The sequence below is a fragment of the Biomphalaria glabrata genome, chromosome 18 (genome assembly GCF_947242115.1).
Source record: "Biomphalaria glabrata chromosome 18, xgBioGlab47.1, whole genome shotgun sequence".
NCBI lineage: Eukaryota > Metazoa > Mollusca > Gastropoda > Planorbidae > Biomphalaria > Biomphalaria glabrata.
The window spans coordinates 22,900,529-22,916,739 of NC_074728.1; the positions used below are offsets into that span (position 1 = coordinate 22,900,529).

General features: G+C 38.8%; 2 long non-coding RNA genes across 2 annotated transcripts; both read right to left on the reverse strand.

Annotated features, from left to right (window-relative positions):
* Positions 1-822: 822 nt before the first annotated feature.
* On the reverse strand, positions 823-7,794 carry LOC106065476 (uncharacterized). The gene is made up of 3 exons (XR_008775826.1): positions 7,758-7,794; positions 6,354-6,420; positions 823-4,645 (listed from the first exon to the last, which is right to left on the reverse strand). It is a non-coding gene; the product is annotated as an uncharacterized LOC106065476 (long non-coding RNA).
* On the reverse strand, positions 7,793-13,632 carry LOC129923884 (uncharacterized). Its single transcript, XR_008775827.1, has 5 exons — positions 13,583-13,632; positions 12,128-12,334; positions 11,091-11,120; positions 9,833-9,967; positions 7,793-7,892 (listed from the first exon to the last, which is right to left on the reverse strand). It is a non-coding gene; the product is annotated as an uncharacterized LOC129923884 (long non-coding RNA).
* Between the last annotated feature and the right edge of the window lie 2,579 nt (positions 13,633-16,211).

Consider the following 16,211-nt stretch of genomic DNA (forward strand, 5'->3'; position numbering starts at 1 on the left):
GTGAAAAAGGAGCCGCGGAAGTAAAAAGGTTGAGAACCGCTGCTGTAAATGAATACCACAACTTTTCCCGGTCAGCAGCTGTTCTTAGCAGGATATCAAGAGACAGGCCGGTGCATTGATTCATTGCTTTGCGACATTCTTTGTGAGTAATCTGTCTTACTTTGTCTTTCTAAGGTACGGTCTTAAGCTCAACCAGAGCTTCGTGTCTTTAAAAAGGACAAGTGTTATTTGTGGCTTGTGGTGGCCAAATGATGTAGAGCCTAACTTCCGAACCGAGGGTCCTGAGCTGAAATCACGGCAGCTTGAACCTCGGAATTTTCGGGACGTCCTTGAGTCGTCGCAACTGTCATTCATACATGACGTTAGTTTGTTAAAGTAAAGACTGTTGGTCCTTGAGCTGGTCACATCCCACCGTAGTAGCCGTTGGCCATTGATACAGATGCCACATGGATCGCAAGGTGTTGACACGAGAACTATACCGTTACAAACACTTTTAGGTCTTCCACGTTAGAATATAAAATAAAATTACAACATGACCTGATTATAGACCATTGTTTCCCAAACTATGTTCCTCGAAACCCTAGTGTTTCAAGAGACCTGAATAGGGGATCCATAAGTTAATGAAATAATTTACAAGAAATCTTAAACAATAGCAAAGAGTTCTTCTAAAGGCCTACACTTTCAATGGGCCAAGTGTTTCGTTAAGGAATAAGTTTGGGAAACACTGTTGTATACTGTTAATACATTATCAAAGAAAATAGTAACAAGAATAATAGGCTACATTTGATTAATATTTTTTTTAATCTCCAAAACATACAGAAGAAAAAAAAAGGATTCCATATACTGGTAAAGGTTAAAAGTTAAATAGTTTTTCTTGTTTACATAAAAATACGTTATTTCAGTTAACAAATTGAATAAAGGTTTTAAAAAACACATTTAAAGTTACATTGACGTAGGTCTTGATCTACATATGCTAGTCAAACATATAGAGACTGTGACAAGCGACAAAGGGAAGACAACCCCATGGACGTTTACGTAGGTCCCACCAGCCACACGAGGAGGGTCTAAACCCCAGGGCAAAGCCCTCAGCCGCCTGGGGGACGAAAGTGGCTATTTATTTAACCCCAATGGACGAACTATAGATAGATTGATAATTGACAAAAAGATAGATAGATCCAAGCATCTGGGAGACAGAGAGACATGATAGAGCATCATGGCGTCGCGCTGTGAAAACTGGCGCACAGGTTGCTGAGGAAAAAAGAACAACGCTGGCAGAAGAAAAACGCCAGAAAAGAAAAGCAAGGCAAACGACACTAGCTCGAGCTGGAATAACCTGCCCAGTGTGCGGCCGAACATTCCGGGCTCACATAGGTCTCACCACCCACATGAGGAGGCATAAAACCACAGTGCAAAGCCCTCAGCCCCCTGGATGACTAAGTGGTCATCATCGAGCCACGATTGACGAACTATAGATAGATAGATAGATAGATAGATAGATAGATAGATAGATAGATAGATAGATAGATAGATAGACTAACAACGATAAATCTGTGCGATTAGAAATATTTTTACTGATTATTTTTGTTTAGCGCCATTTCATGCTTTTAGCTTTAGATGGGAAAAGGAGGAGGGGCGGGGCGAAGAAAGGCGTATCTCTGTGAATGTTTCCGTGATCGCTTTTTAAATACATAAAATGCATTAAAAACATTTTCATTAACAGATCATGACTCCTCAAGGGGAATAATTAAACTTATACCACCACATCTGTCAAGTAAGATTTCTTTCCCTTGTTCAATGCCAACTAAAATAATTTATAACCAATAGTTAATTAACTAATTTGCTTTTTTTTAAAAAAAAAACCTATTTTGTCAACTAAAAAAATAAAAATTTCAGCTTCATCCCAGATTGGAGGTCAGAGAAATAATGTGTACAAGCTTTTAAACAGACAAACAGAGTGAGTTGATATAAGCTTTCAAAACATGAAACTAGTGATGGAAACGAAACTAAATTTAAAAGTTAAACTAAAAGTTTTAACTAAAATAAAATAGTTGAACAAAAAGTTTATCATGAATTTCAAAATATAGTGAAACTAAACTATACGAACTATTTCATTGTTTTTTTTTAAATCGGTGGGCGGTGTTTGATCTAGAACTAACTATAATCATACTGCCTGGTCGCGCGGTTTGCGCGCTGGACTGTCGTTCGGATTTATCGACGGTCGAGGGTTCAAACCCTGCCCGCTCCCATCCCCCGTCGTCCTGCGGGAGGTTTGGACTAGGAAGTAAACTATCTTCAACTCTGAAGGAACATCCGAAACATGTAAAACATTTTACAAACAAGACTGTATGCCTACGGCTCGATCTAATCCTTATAACATTGTAAAAACCTTTTAGCATACAGAGAGACAGACAGACAGCTTTATAAACATGAAACTAGTGCTGACGAAATGAAAACTAAACAAAATTTAATAAATTAAACTAAAACTAAGTTTCAACTAAAATAAAGTAATTTAACTAAAAGTTTATCATGAATTTCAAAATAGAGTTAAACTAAACTAACGAAAATTAATTAAACCATAAAAACTATTTCATAACCTTTTTTTTAAAGGGAGTTTGATCTAGACCTACCTATAATCATATAACCGTATGCCTACGGTTCGATCTAATTCTTTTAACATTGTAGAAATATTTATCCATAATAAAATCAGTAATGAGGAAGATGTTTACTACATAAACATTAATGCACAATAAAATTAGAAAAAAAAAAGATGTCTTAATAAGTATGTGTGCTTGTACCTGGTACTAAAAAAAATATATATATTAAGTAATTATTTAACGGATCTAGTAATAAATGAATTAGAAAATAAATTGTCGGATTGTTATGAAACATTTGACCTGTGTAACTATTTTAGTGTAGTGTAAAGTACATACTTGACTAACCATGCCAATGTGTTAATTTCTTGTCTGACCATTCACCATACAACTAACTCTATTACATAACTGTTAAATGCGCAAGGAAAGAAAACGCTGTGGGTGGTCTTGCCATTATAGACTACAAGTAGTACATGCTACAGTACACCAGGCCTACTTGTGTACTTCTATCTGACCAAGTTGTTAAAACCATTCGGACACAGTCTATTTACTTTCTGGGCAGGATAGGAGTGTAACTATTTTGGTGTAAAGATAGATCTAAGAACATGCTTGACTAACCCTGCCAGTGTGTTTTCGTCTGACCACTTGACATTAACTCTTTCTCTCCTAACTGACGATACCAGCGTTGATTCCACCAGAATGTGGTAAATAATTACAGAGAGAAAGAGTTAAGCAAACCCTATTACGTAACATGCAATGAAAAAAACAACGCAGGGTAGTCTTATTGTATCATCGACTATTGGCGTGGTATACGGGCATTTGTACCAGGTTTTTAAAATCACTCGGACACAGTTTATTTATTTTTGGTCAGGGAGGGTGTGAATTAAAATGTGTTTTTTTTCTAAAGTTGGTTATCCTAATGCTTTTAGATCTATATAGGCCTTTCAATTTAGACCTAAATCTCAATAATAAGTCTAAAGACTAGAATCTATTATAGGTTTCGGCTTCATCTAAGGTTTCAGCTATAAAAAGGGTGTACTTGATGTTCTTGCAGTTAATAAATTATTGTTTTGCCACAAATGAATTGATTAAAATCACTAAATATTGACCTAACTCGCTAATCAGATGCCCACTATAAACAGAAACTAGACCCCACCACGTCACTCAGAAAAATATTCGGAACAACCCCATTCATAATATAGCATAGAAGCTTTTAGCAAAAAAAAAGTGTGAACATTTTATAATACTGCTACTTTCAAGTTCAGATATTGACTCACATAACTTCGACCAGCACCTTACCTTACCCTCTTCAAGTGCAGACTGACTAAATAGTTGTTAACTGCATCATTTTTTTATAATCAAAGTTGTTGACATCACATGTCAAGAAAACAGGGATGAGCGTTTCAACCCTGACCACATGTTGAAAAGTTGTACACATTTTAATTAAACTTTTTGGATTGTTACAAAAAAAATTAATTAAACTACGATTTTAACTTTTTTTTTCTAGTTAAACCTTGGCCTTAATTAATTTTTTTTAGTTGAACTAAAAGTGTCCAACTTTTGCCCCATAATTACATCAAACCCACACTATCAGGTTGTAGGTGTCTAAAGATACATTTCAATGTTTCCAGAATACATTTTTGGGTGACATAGACCTATGTCCATGAAAAGAATGATGTCCTGGTCGAGTGGTATGCGCTTTGGACTGTCTTCCAATGACCCTGAGTTCAAATCCTGCCCTCGGTGCTACCGAGGGAGTCTTAAGATAAGATGTAATAGTCTTCATGTCAAGGAGCTACGGAAACTTTTAAGAGGAATGAACTGTGTAGATCGATGCAGTTGCCACTGTTTGAGGACCGTTCCCCGGTCAGGTTCATTTCCGCTTGACCCATTCATAATAGTCCACATGGATATACGTCTCATTAAGTCTGTGGTATTTCTATAAACGCATAATCCAAGGTGGATGACTCAGTCCTGAGGTGACATTGCGAGGTCCCTTTCACATCTGTTCAGGTAGATGTTTCATGAACTCTTCTGATAGATTCGGAGAAATTCTGTGGAGCATAAAGCAAAATTCTTCAGGGCTAGATTTACTATTTATTTTCAAAACAAAAAAAAAACAGGAAAAGATGGAACACACACTATAAACACAATAATACTTTAATTTTAATCCTGAATTCAGAAAACGTAGATTGAACATGAAGCTTAAAACTTATTTACTGATCTTGCTGATTATTATCTTCTCCAGTATTTAAACCCGCTCTAAATTTAACTTCTTCGAAACACAAAAACACTGCTGGTCCAGGGTATCAATCCTTGTGAAGACAATGATTTTTTTTTTTAATTTCAGGATCATTAGTCCACCCAATTCTATAGGGTACCTCCTGACATTAGTTGTTGAAAAGTAAAAGCAGTCGGTCGTTGTGCTGGCCACATGACACCCTCGTTAACCGTGGGCAACAGAAACAGATTACCTTTACATCATCTGCCCTATGGATCTCTTGGTCTGAAAGGGGTAAGTATCAATTGGACAGACTGATTTTTTGGCACGGAAATAAGTTGTTATAGAATTAAGAACCGAAACTGTGACGATTTTTGCATAAAAAAAAAACAACTTTTTTTTTCTTCGAATTAACTCCCTTTACATGTTTATATTTCTTTTTAAAAAAGGGAATCTTTCTTAGGGCCAATGGATATGTATACTTCATAATTTACTTCTTGAGGGACCAGGGACGGCCTTAGGTAAAGGCAAACTAGGCAGACGCATTGGACCTCCAATTGAAGACAGTCGAGGGCCTAGCCCAATATTAAATACAATGCGAACATTTTATCAAATCTCAAATAAAGCAGAGTACTAGGGCTCTACGTCTGGTGGCCTAGCTCTAAGTGTCTAATAGGACTCAATGTTTACATCTATTTGCGTAGGCTTCTTATGTCAGAAGACCCTTGTTATTTTTATGATTAGCGTAAATCTTTGTTTCGTTGTTTATTTTGTTTTTCTTTTTTTTGCTATTTCATTTCGGGGTCACCAAACTGCCCCCAAACTGTATCGGCACTTGCCGCTCGTTTGGATACATCAGCTGCCTGGAGAGGGGGGAAACTGCTGTGTGGGAGACATCGTTCCTACCACAGCTAATGCCCAGGCATTCATCTCGTTTCTATGAGATGACCCATAGTCGCTTACGATTGAAGGAAGCCATAATTCCCTTTTCATAATCAACATAATTACAGTAATAACCCTAATCAATATAATCGTCAGTGGCGCCACTTCTAAAGGGACTTTCTTAATAAATTACTTTTTTTCGTCTGTTATCTTGGGGGCGCGGTCACTGAGTGGTTAAGCGCTTGGCTTTTGAACCTCGGGCCCTGGGTTCGAATCTAGATGAAGACTGGTATTTTTAATTTCGGAATTTGATGGGTGCCCCTGAGTCAACCCAACTCTAATGGGTACCTGACTTAAGTTGTGAAGGCGGTTAGTCATTGTGCTGGCCACTTGATACCCTGCTCGTTAACCGTTGGCCACAGAAACTGATGGCCTTAACATAATCTGTCTTATAGATCGCAAGGCCTGAAGGGGAACTTGTACAAATTAGTCCTAGCATATGGAACAAGAAATGTGCCTTTATCTTTGTGTCTGGCTGGATATTTTATCGAGTTTAGATTTTGCATTTATGCTTCAGTGTTTTATGTATAAAGTGGTTTATGTATAATTGCTTATTACTGTTTGTAGTCCAATGGCCTTTCGACTAGAGTTAAACTCACCTTAATAAATATGCTCCTAGCACAATGCAGACCACAGGAACAAGAAACAACAAAGGCATCAAAAATTCTGAAAACAAAACGGAATATTGCAAGCGTTGAAGAAGTTGTAACTTAACACTTTTTTTTCATGTGACTGTGACGCCTTATTTTGGAGAGACATTCCCATCCACAAATATCGCAGGTTAAAGTGGCTTTCACTTTGGTTGTAGGGGAGCCGGCCATTTTTCATATGGCACGCTTTTCTTCCAGAGCTGAAGCGCATGTTTTTACGCTGTCCATAGCTTTCTTGGGGTTTTTATCTCCCTCCACATAGTGCGGCTATGTTTTAACAGTAGTTCAATGCTATGAGGTCCTGTTTGATTATATCCACATATCCAAGGTGAAGACGACCATTTTTTTTTTAAACCTGAACCTGTCCTGAGTTGTCTTTAAAGGATGACGCGATTCGTCCTCCATCCGGTCGACATGACCAAACCAGTGCAGGCGGATTTGTCTGAGAATTGTAAAGATGCTGGGAAGACCCGTTCGCGCAAGGATCTCAGTATTACACACTTTCTCTTGCCATATGATTTTCAAGATCTTTGGGAGGCAGAGCAAGTGAAATGAGTTTAGTTTTCTCTCATGTTTTGCCTAGGTAGTCCATGACTCACTGCCTTGCAGAGCTCTATCTAGCTGTTATCATCCGAAGTGGGATAAAATTTAAATGGATAAAAAAATGTGAAGTGACAAAATGCTAGAATGAAATGTGAAGACACAAAATACTAGAATGAAATGTGAAGACACAAAATACTAGAATGAAATGTGAAGACACAAAATACTAGAATGAAATGTGAAGACACAAAATACTAGAATGAAATGTGAAGGCAAAAAATACTAGAATGAAATGTGAAGGCACAAAATACTAGAATGAAATGTGAAGGCACAAAATACTAGAATGAAATGTGAAGGCACAAAATACTAGAATGAAATGTGAAGGCACAAAATACTAGAATGAAATGTGAAGACACAAAATACTAGAATGAAATGTGAAGACACAAAATACTAGAATGAAATGTGAAGACACAAAATACTAGAATGAAATGTGAAGACACAAAATACTAGAATGAAATGTGAAGACACAGATTCTTCGATTTCAGGCGAAGCGAAAACAATTATAAAATATTAAATAACTAACATCTGTTACAAAATCTGAGTGTCAGAAAGAAAATTACCTAATTAGCAAGTGTATCTACATTTAGCGTAGGATAAAAAAAAACCTGTAGATATATTGACCAGTTCAGACATTCTGAATTATAAACATTTCGATTGGATCCGTTTCATACTGCCAAAGTGATCTAGCTGTGCTTATATGATTTATATTTTAATCACAATTTGACGTTTGGAGAGTACACATAACAGACTTACTTCCAACTTTCATATGAGCTTGAGTGGCGTTTACAGGTGGGCAGCTCCCGTTGGTGACGTCATCACATTCAAAACCAAGGCACCGTAGAATACAGTCTCCTGAGCAATTCTTTCCAAATTTGAATGGCGGACATGCTAAGGAGAGAGTAAGTTTAGACTAAACAAAAGGTGTATAAATTCAGGGCCGGTTTTAGGAATAGGAAAACTAGGCAGCCCTTTGTTGTTCCACCATCCTGCTCTTCAGCAAGCTTCTACCCCCCCCCCCCCTTCAGTTCTACCAGCTTCCACACACCCTCCCCTGGAGTTCTGCAGCTTCCACCGACCCTGCTGTTGTGCCAGCTTCCACACCCCCTGCTGTTCTGTCAGCTTCCACACACCCTCCCCTGGAGTTCTGCAGCTTCCACCGACCGTGCAGTTCTGCAGCTTCCACCGACCCTGCTGTTGTGCCAGGTTCCACACACACACCCCTGCAGTTCTGCAGCTTTCACCGACCCTGCTGTTGTGCCAGGTTCCACACACACACACCCCTGCAGTTCTGCAGCTTCCACCGACCCTGCTGTTGTGCTAGCTTCCACACACACACACCCCTGCAGTTCTGCAGCTTCACCGACCGTGCAGTTCTGCAGCTTTCACCGACCCTGCTGTTGTGCCAGGTTCCACACACACACACCCCTGCAGTTCTGCAGCTTCCACGACCGTGCAGTTCTGCAGCTTCCTCCTACCCTGCTGTTGTGCCAGCTTCCACACACACACACCCCTGCAGTTCTGCAGTTTCCACACGCACACACACACCTGCAGTTCTGCAGCTTCCACCGACCCTGCTGTTTTGCCAGCTTCCACACACCCCCTACTGTTCTGTCAGCTTCCAACACCTCCCCTCCCCCTTTTGCTGTTCTGCAGGAGGTTCAGTCCGGGACGTAAAGTATTTTTTTTATGTTTCAAATTCCTCTTCAAACCTTCGGCAGGACGACGTAGGATGGCAGATGGCATGGTTCCAAACCGGCACAATCGAGCCACTTACCGATCCAGAACTTTGGAGTGGGGGACGAAGCCCCGACGCCAAAAGCGTTTTCTTGCATTTATCACAGCAGAAACGCGTTCTCCTGACATCTACAGCTCATTCATTATTTTTCCTATTGAAATAGGACCTTTTGAAAATGTTTTACTTGGAAAATATTCTAATATGCAGGGCCCTTACTACATTACAAACGCAACCAATTTGTTCCTTGAAAAGATAAGATACCCCAACATATTTAAATTAAGACTTAGAGGATCGCCGAAGAAAAACAATATTCGAAAAATAATATTTTTTTAAAAAAAGCTCATTTGTAAGTGATACATTTTGTTCAATAGGCATGTTTGTAAGTTTGTTTTGTTACAGAACTATAATTCAAAGCTCTAAACAAAAAATTTTCGGAAGTGTGAGGAGAATTTAAGTGGACCAATTAGATTCTACTCTAATTTTTTTGCATTTTTAGGATTCAAGCATAGATTAGGAGTTATAGTCTCAAAATTGTTTCTACAATAGAAAAATATCAGTATGAGTAAAGGTTGGAAAAAGGTGACTAGGAAAATAATATTTGGGTTCAGAACTCATCTCAATTGTTACTTTTATATATAAAAAATTTCGTATGAATTCTACATTTTCCAAATCAAAGTTTTTCTTAAAATAACTAAGATAAATTCGTGTGCAATTACATAAACTCTGTTTTAAAACGTCATGTTTTCGTCTGGAAAGAGGAGAGGGCGGTAGAGTGAAACGTAAATCCTCGTTCCTTTTTATAATTTCTAATGACTGCATTCGGCATAAAATAATAGGGGGTGGGGCGACTTGATATAAGAATGTATTTTTATAGCATATATAAATTATATTAGTGACATTTTTTTTTTAATATTAAAACTAAAATACAAAAAGAAAAAAAGTATTGGTTTGTACCATGGGCGAAAGGCGTTAGAAACAATAGAAACTACCCCCCCCCCCCCAAAAAAAAAAAATGCCTAATGCAACCTGGTCATGAACGGGCTGATGTTACAGCTAGTCCATGAAACGGATAGAAGTTTTTAATGCCACTTACTGTGATTGCAATGATAGTCGGTGAGGATGAAGCCGTCTGCACATTCTTCACACTTGCCTGTCACCTTGTCACAGTCAGGCACGCAATTGTTACACGTTCCGGTGCAGTCCGTACCATACGAGCCAATAGGGCAATCTAGTAACGAATGAAAGAAGTGAAATAGAAAACAAGCAAAATATAAAAATATTTTTTTTTAAATATATCCAAGGGGAAGAACTCCACACTTACAATTATATATCTAAAAATGTAGACGTTATCTCCTTTTTTCAATATTATCAAAATAATTAGTTACTTAAACCAACCACCGGCAGATAACGGTTATGTCTGCACTGGCTGTGGCAAAATATGTAGGTCGCAGCAAGAGCTGCTGTTCTCTGCAATCATCAACTGACTTGGGAAGGGGGCTATGGCGCTTGGCTTCCAAACCACGGAGGTTGGGGGTCTCAGGTACGAATCTCGGTGAAGACTGTGATTTTGAATTTCGGCATTCCTAGTCACCCATGAGTCCAGCCCTCTCTGGTACCTGATTCTATTTCAGGAAAGTAAGGGCGGTTGGTCGTTGTGCTGGTCACATGACATCCTCTTAAGCCGTCGGCCATGAAAACAGATGATTCACATCGACTGCCCTATATATCTAAAAGTATGAAATGAGTACTTATACAACTGACTGACTACCTTTAGAATGTTCTATATATATAGGATATATACACAGCTTAAAACGTCACGTGTCGTAGAGATAAGGAAAGAATCTGCGAAATGAAAATTCTGAAATTATTGTTATCTCCCTTGGAGTTATAAGAGCTATTTTAATCTACAACACAAGATTTCAGAACGCTCTGGGATAAGGGGGTCACGTGTCAGCCTGTACCCTTTCAGACCTTGTGGTCTATAGAGCAGATGATGTAAAGGTCATCTCTTTCTGTGGCCCACGGTTAAAGAGTTGTCATGTGGCCAGCACAACGACCAAACTCCATTACTTTTCCCCAAATAGTGCCAGGTACCTATTAGAGCTGGGTGGACGCAGCGGCGCCAAAAGAATTAAAAACCCCAGTGTTCACCAGGATTCGAACCCAGGACCCCCGGTTCGAAAGCCAAGCTTTACCGCTCAGCCACCGCACCTCCAGTCTGTGTTGCAACTAATACCGAATGACGCGTCTTTTTTCTTTAAAATACTTCTGCAATTAGACTCCACTGAGATATCATGATTGACATACATCGACATTATCATTTACATTATAACATGATAATTAAAACTCACCTTTCTTTGTGGTTTTGACCTGCTCAGTAACTAAAATATAAAAAAAAAAAATCATTTCATCTTTTAGTAAAATACTATTCTATAAGTTTTTTTAATTTTTTTTTTTATAAACTCACATTTATTTCTTCTTTTCGTAGTACTGCGGTAGGAACAAGATTGTCTGAGCTACGTTCTTACTATTTCAAAATGAAATATCTCAGATGCACATTTCATGGGGGTGAACACAGTCAAATAAATGTAGTCTACGCAAGTGTGAATAATTGTTATATACTTATAATTAAAAATATTTATATTTATGTAATTTAGTATGTTTAAACGCTAAATCTTTATATAGCCTACATTGTATTTATTCTCTATAATAGTGTACTATTATTGGTCCAAAGCCGGATCAGGGGAGGGCACGCGGGGCTGCATCTCAGAGGAATCAACAATAAAAGGGTCCCCACAATAGAGCATAATAACCCATATTTCGATGAGTCAGCAACTTAACGATTTTTGCCTTCCGAGTTTGCTTGCATTGTCACCTACAGTACTTTAAATCATACAGTTGACAACACTGTCGTGGTTAGAAGAGTATTCTAAAAGAGTATCAGTTGTTAATATTTGGTATACTAAATAAATGTGCTCTGGATTTGCGTATATATTAATAAAAAATGTACATTTTTGGTTACTTAAATATGCATATGAAAATCATTTTATTTTTAAAACGAAAGAAAATTTAATTTCATGTACATGTACACTTTTTTAAAAATATAATTTGGCGTGTGCTTATAGATATAAGTATTGCTATTGATAAGTAGATCTAAATAGACGCGTTAGAAAAAATGTAAGGGTCTCCACAAAAAATCTGTGCCGAGGCCTCCACATACCTAAATCCGGCCCTGGCTAAATCTATACTAAGTCTCTTATATGCTGAATCTATAATTTATTTTATACTATGCTAAGTCTATACTAAACTTATTCGAGTATATATTTCCATGCATCAAGCCCTGTCCACTTCAAATCCAGTGACCCAATTAACTTCTGACCAGGCTTACCGAACTCAGTAGATGTGATATTGATCACAGAAGTAGTGATCTCAATGGGCACTGGAGACGTGGAAGATTTGACCTCACAGGTGTATTTGTTTCCTGGGGGGCAACCCCCTTTGAGACACTGCCCCGTGTCTTTGTGGCAAAGTGCGAAGCAACTTGTGCAGTTCTTTAAGCAGCTTGCACCAAACTTTCCAGGTCTGCACACAACATCTAGGAGGTGAATTAGATACGACTTTTTGTATTAAATATATTTAAAGGGGAGGGAGGGCTGATGGCATTGGCGTATTACGTAATAAGGGGGCCCCTTTGAAGCTCAGGCCACCCGGGCCCCCAAATGATGGCAAATTCCTAGCTACTCATTTAGCTGATTAACCGGTATGCAGGTCTAGTGTTTCTTATATTTATCAGTCATACATACGTTAGTGAGAGAAAAATAATCTAGGTGTGTATCTACCTGCATAAATAGCTGCATATACATAAATAATTCAAGTTAATGCTTATTCTATGGTTGTATCAGTATGTTTTTAAGGAAGTGGTAATGGATGTAAGCACTCCACTACCTATAAAATGCTTCCTAATGGCATGCGTCTAAAATAGCCTCTGACAACCAGTCCAACTCCTGGCCTTCACGTGTGGCTCAGCTATTGGGTCCGATGGAATTATTTTCATTTGAAAAGGAAGGGTCAAAGGCATGGAATTGGCGCCAAAACCAGTAAGCTTCGGACTAGAGCAGCGGTTCTCAACCTTTATGCTCGGCGACCACTTTTTACAATCCTCCACTCTTCAGCGACCCCCCCCCCACACACACACACATACAGCAACAGAAGAATAGACAATAACAAGGGGGGTCGCGACCCACAGGTTGAGAACCCCTGGACTAAAGGGTCTCGTTCGTCTTGGTCGGTTAACCACCTCATAGAATGAAAACTCTTGAACTCAAACTTCTGCTGCCTTGCAGTAATAACAAATCATGGGACAGGCTTCGTGAACCAACCCTGGGGGGGGGGGGGGGGGGGAATCAGGATTCGGCGACCCTTATGCCGTTAGCAGCACGCCACAGAGCCCTACACTTTTGGCACAGCCTGCGATGCCCTAATTCCAAACTATATTGGGATTTACCGTTCCTTTGTATATATCAGTTGCGATTCGAATCCTGGCGAAGACTGGGATTTTCAATTTCGGGACCTTTGGGTCCACCCAGGTCTGAGTGCCTGACATTGGTTGGGGAAAAGATAAAGTAGGTTGGTCGTTGTGCTGGCCACATGACACCCTCGTTAACCGTGGGCCACAGAAACAGATGACCTTTACATCATCTGCCCTATAGTTCGCAAGGTCTGCAAGAGAAACTTTACTTTTCTTAAACTAGGAAGTCATTATATTACTACATACGTATATACTATATATACTATATACTATATACGCTGAATACGTATAACAGAATAAAGAAAGTATCATTACCGTCATAGTCTTTTAGGTCTTCATCTATCAGACCATCATCGTCATCATCTGAAACAAGTTTATTTTTACACAAAGCTTTTATCAACTCACTCTGTCTGTCTGTCTGTCTGGTAAAAAAGTATGTACATGTTATTTCTCTCACACCCAATCTGGCATCAAAATGAAACTTCGCACAATTATTCGTTGACATAGACAAGACATGAATCCATTAAAACATTACCAATTAGACAATTTAATAAATTACTGGTAGGCCCCTATTTAATAATTTCATTGCATACCAACAATGGAAACTATAATTCGGTATATATATATATATATATATACACACACACACGCACATATATATATATATATCATGGGCGTAGCCAGGATTTTTTTTCGGGGGGGGTTTGGGGGGGGATTTTTTTTCTCCCCCCCCCCCACGCGAAAAAAAAAAATATATGTATTTGTGTGTGTACATAATTTTTATTACATTCTGACCCTTTATTCTTTCGGAAGACGTTTATTGTGACCTAGAATAGGTTCTTCCATGAGTTAGTGGAAAAATTGTAGATTCCCCGCCATTACTAGCAATGGGGTCTGGGGGAGCTCTAGCGCGGGGCGAAGCCCCGCCGTCAAGCACTATTTCTGATATTGAAAACCAACAAAATGCATATTCTGAGGTAACTGCAGTGCATTTTCATGCTAGTAAAAAGATTTATTTCAAAAACCTGTGATATTCTTACTGACTTAGACCCTCCCGCGCCGTTCGGAGCATTTGCTGTTAAGCTGTTTCCATAAAATTGTAGATTCCCCGCCATTAATAGCAAGGGGTCTGGGGGGGGAGCGCTAGGAGCTCCCCCAGCGCGGGGCAAAGCCCCGCCGCCAAGCACTATTTCTGGTATTGAAATCCAACAAAATGCATATTCTGAGGTATCTACACTGCATTTTCCTGCTATTAAAAAGTTTTATTTCAAAAACCTAATGTGCTATTCTTACTGCGCCGTTCGGAGCATTTGACGTCAAGCTGTTTCCATAAAAATCTGTCACTGGTAATGTCTGAAGCCTCTTCCCACCTGCCATGAGGACCTCCATGAATGAGTGGCGTCAAGTTGTACTTGGATATCATTGCAACTCTTCTTATGCGTAATTTATTTTGTCGAAGAACATGTCCAGCAAACCTCATGCATCGCTGTCTCAAAATCTTACTAATGGGTCGACTCCCAGTTCGGCATAGGATTTAGACCCGATCTCTATAACTGACTCCTAAAATCTGTCTTAGCCATCTTTGTTGAGCCACATTTTGTGTTTTTCAATTTCGGCAGATGACTATTCACTGCAGTTTATAAATGGATCCCTGCCACTGGTAAAAATGTGTAACCTCTCTTGAATACGCTCTTGGAATTAAGTGACTGTAGTTTGCTTTAGATTTTATATCGAAAAGAGAAGTTTTATCGTCAAAATCATCTGTTGGGGGTTTTCCACCTCAAAATGCTCTGTAGGGGGATCTTAAACTCAAAACCATCTGGAAGGGTTTTAAACTTTAAAAAAAAGCCATCTGTAGAAGAGGGGTTTAAACTCAAAACCTCTGATTGGATTGGCTACGCTCAAATAATTTTAGTGTGTAATTTGCTTTTTTTTTATATTGAAGAGGTATTTTTAGCATCAAACCCCTCTGAATGGGGGTTTAAACTCAAAACCCCTTTTGGCAACACTCATAGCATTTTGAGTCCGTAATTTGCTTTTTTTCTTACACTGAAGATGTATTTTTTATCCTCAAACCCCCCTGGCGGGGGGTTTAAACTCAAAACCCCTTTGGCTACGCTCGTAGATTTTAGAGTGAGTAATTTGCTTTTATTTATATTGAAGAGGTACTTTTTAGCTTCAAACTCCACTGGAGGGGAGTTTAAACTCAAAACCCCTTTGACTACACTCATAACATTTTGAATGCATAATTTGCTTTGTTTTTATTATTAAAGAGGTATTTTTTTACTTCAAACCCCGCTGAATTGGGGTTTAAACTCAAATCTGAGTCAAAACCCATTTAGCTACGCTCATAACATTTTGATTGTGTAATTAGCTTTTTTTTATATTGAAGAAGGGGTTTATCGTAAATTTTAGAGACGTTTTAAAATCAAAATCTTCCTTAACTGTGCTCTTGGAATTAGTGGATTTTCGTTTGCATTTTTTGTGTTTTGTTTTATAGAAGAGGGGGAGTTAACTGCAAAAACCCCAGGTAGAGGGTTTAAAACTCAAACCCCCTGGTAGGGGGTTTTAAACTCAAAACCCCTGGTAGGGGTTTTTAAACTCGAACCCCTCTGGTAGGGGTTATAAACTCGAACCCCCTGGTAGGGGTTTTTAAACTCGAACCCCCCTGGTAGGGGGTTTTAAACTCAGAACCCCTGTTAGGGGGTTTTAAACTCAAAACCTCTTTGGTTGTGCTGGGGCAAGTGATGGTTTAGTATTTAAAACTCACCTAAAATAAACAAAATCAAAGCAAAAAATCAGTAATTAAATTCCGACTTCCCCCCCTTCGGGGGGGGGGGGATTTCATTTCGGGGGGGGGTTTGAACCCCAAAAACCTCCCCCTGGCTACACCCATGATATATATATATATATGTATATGTATATATACATATAATGTGGCTTA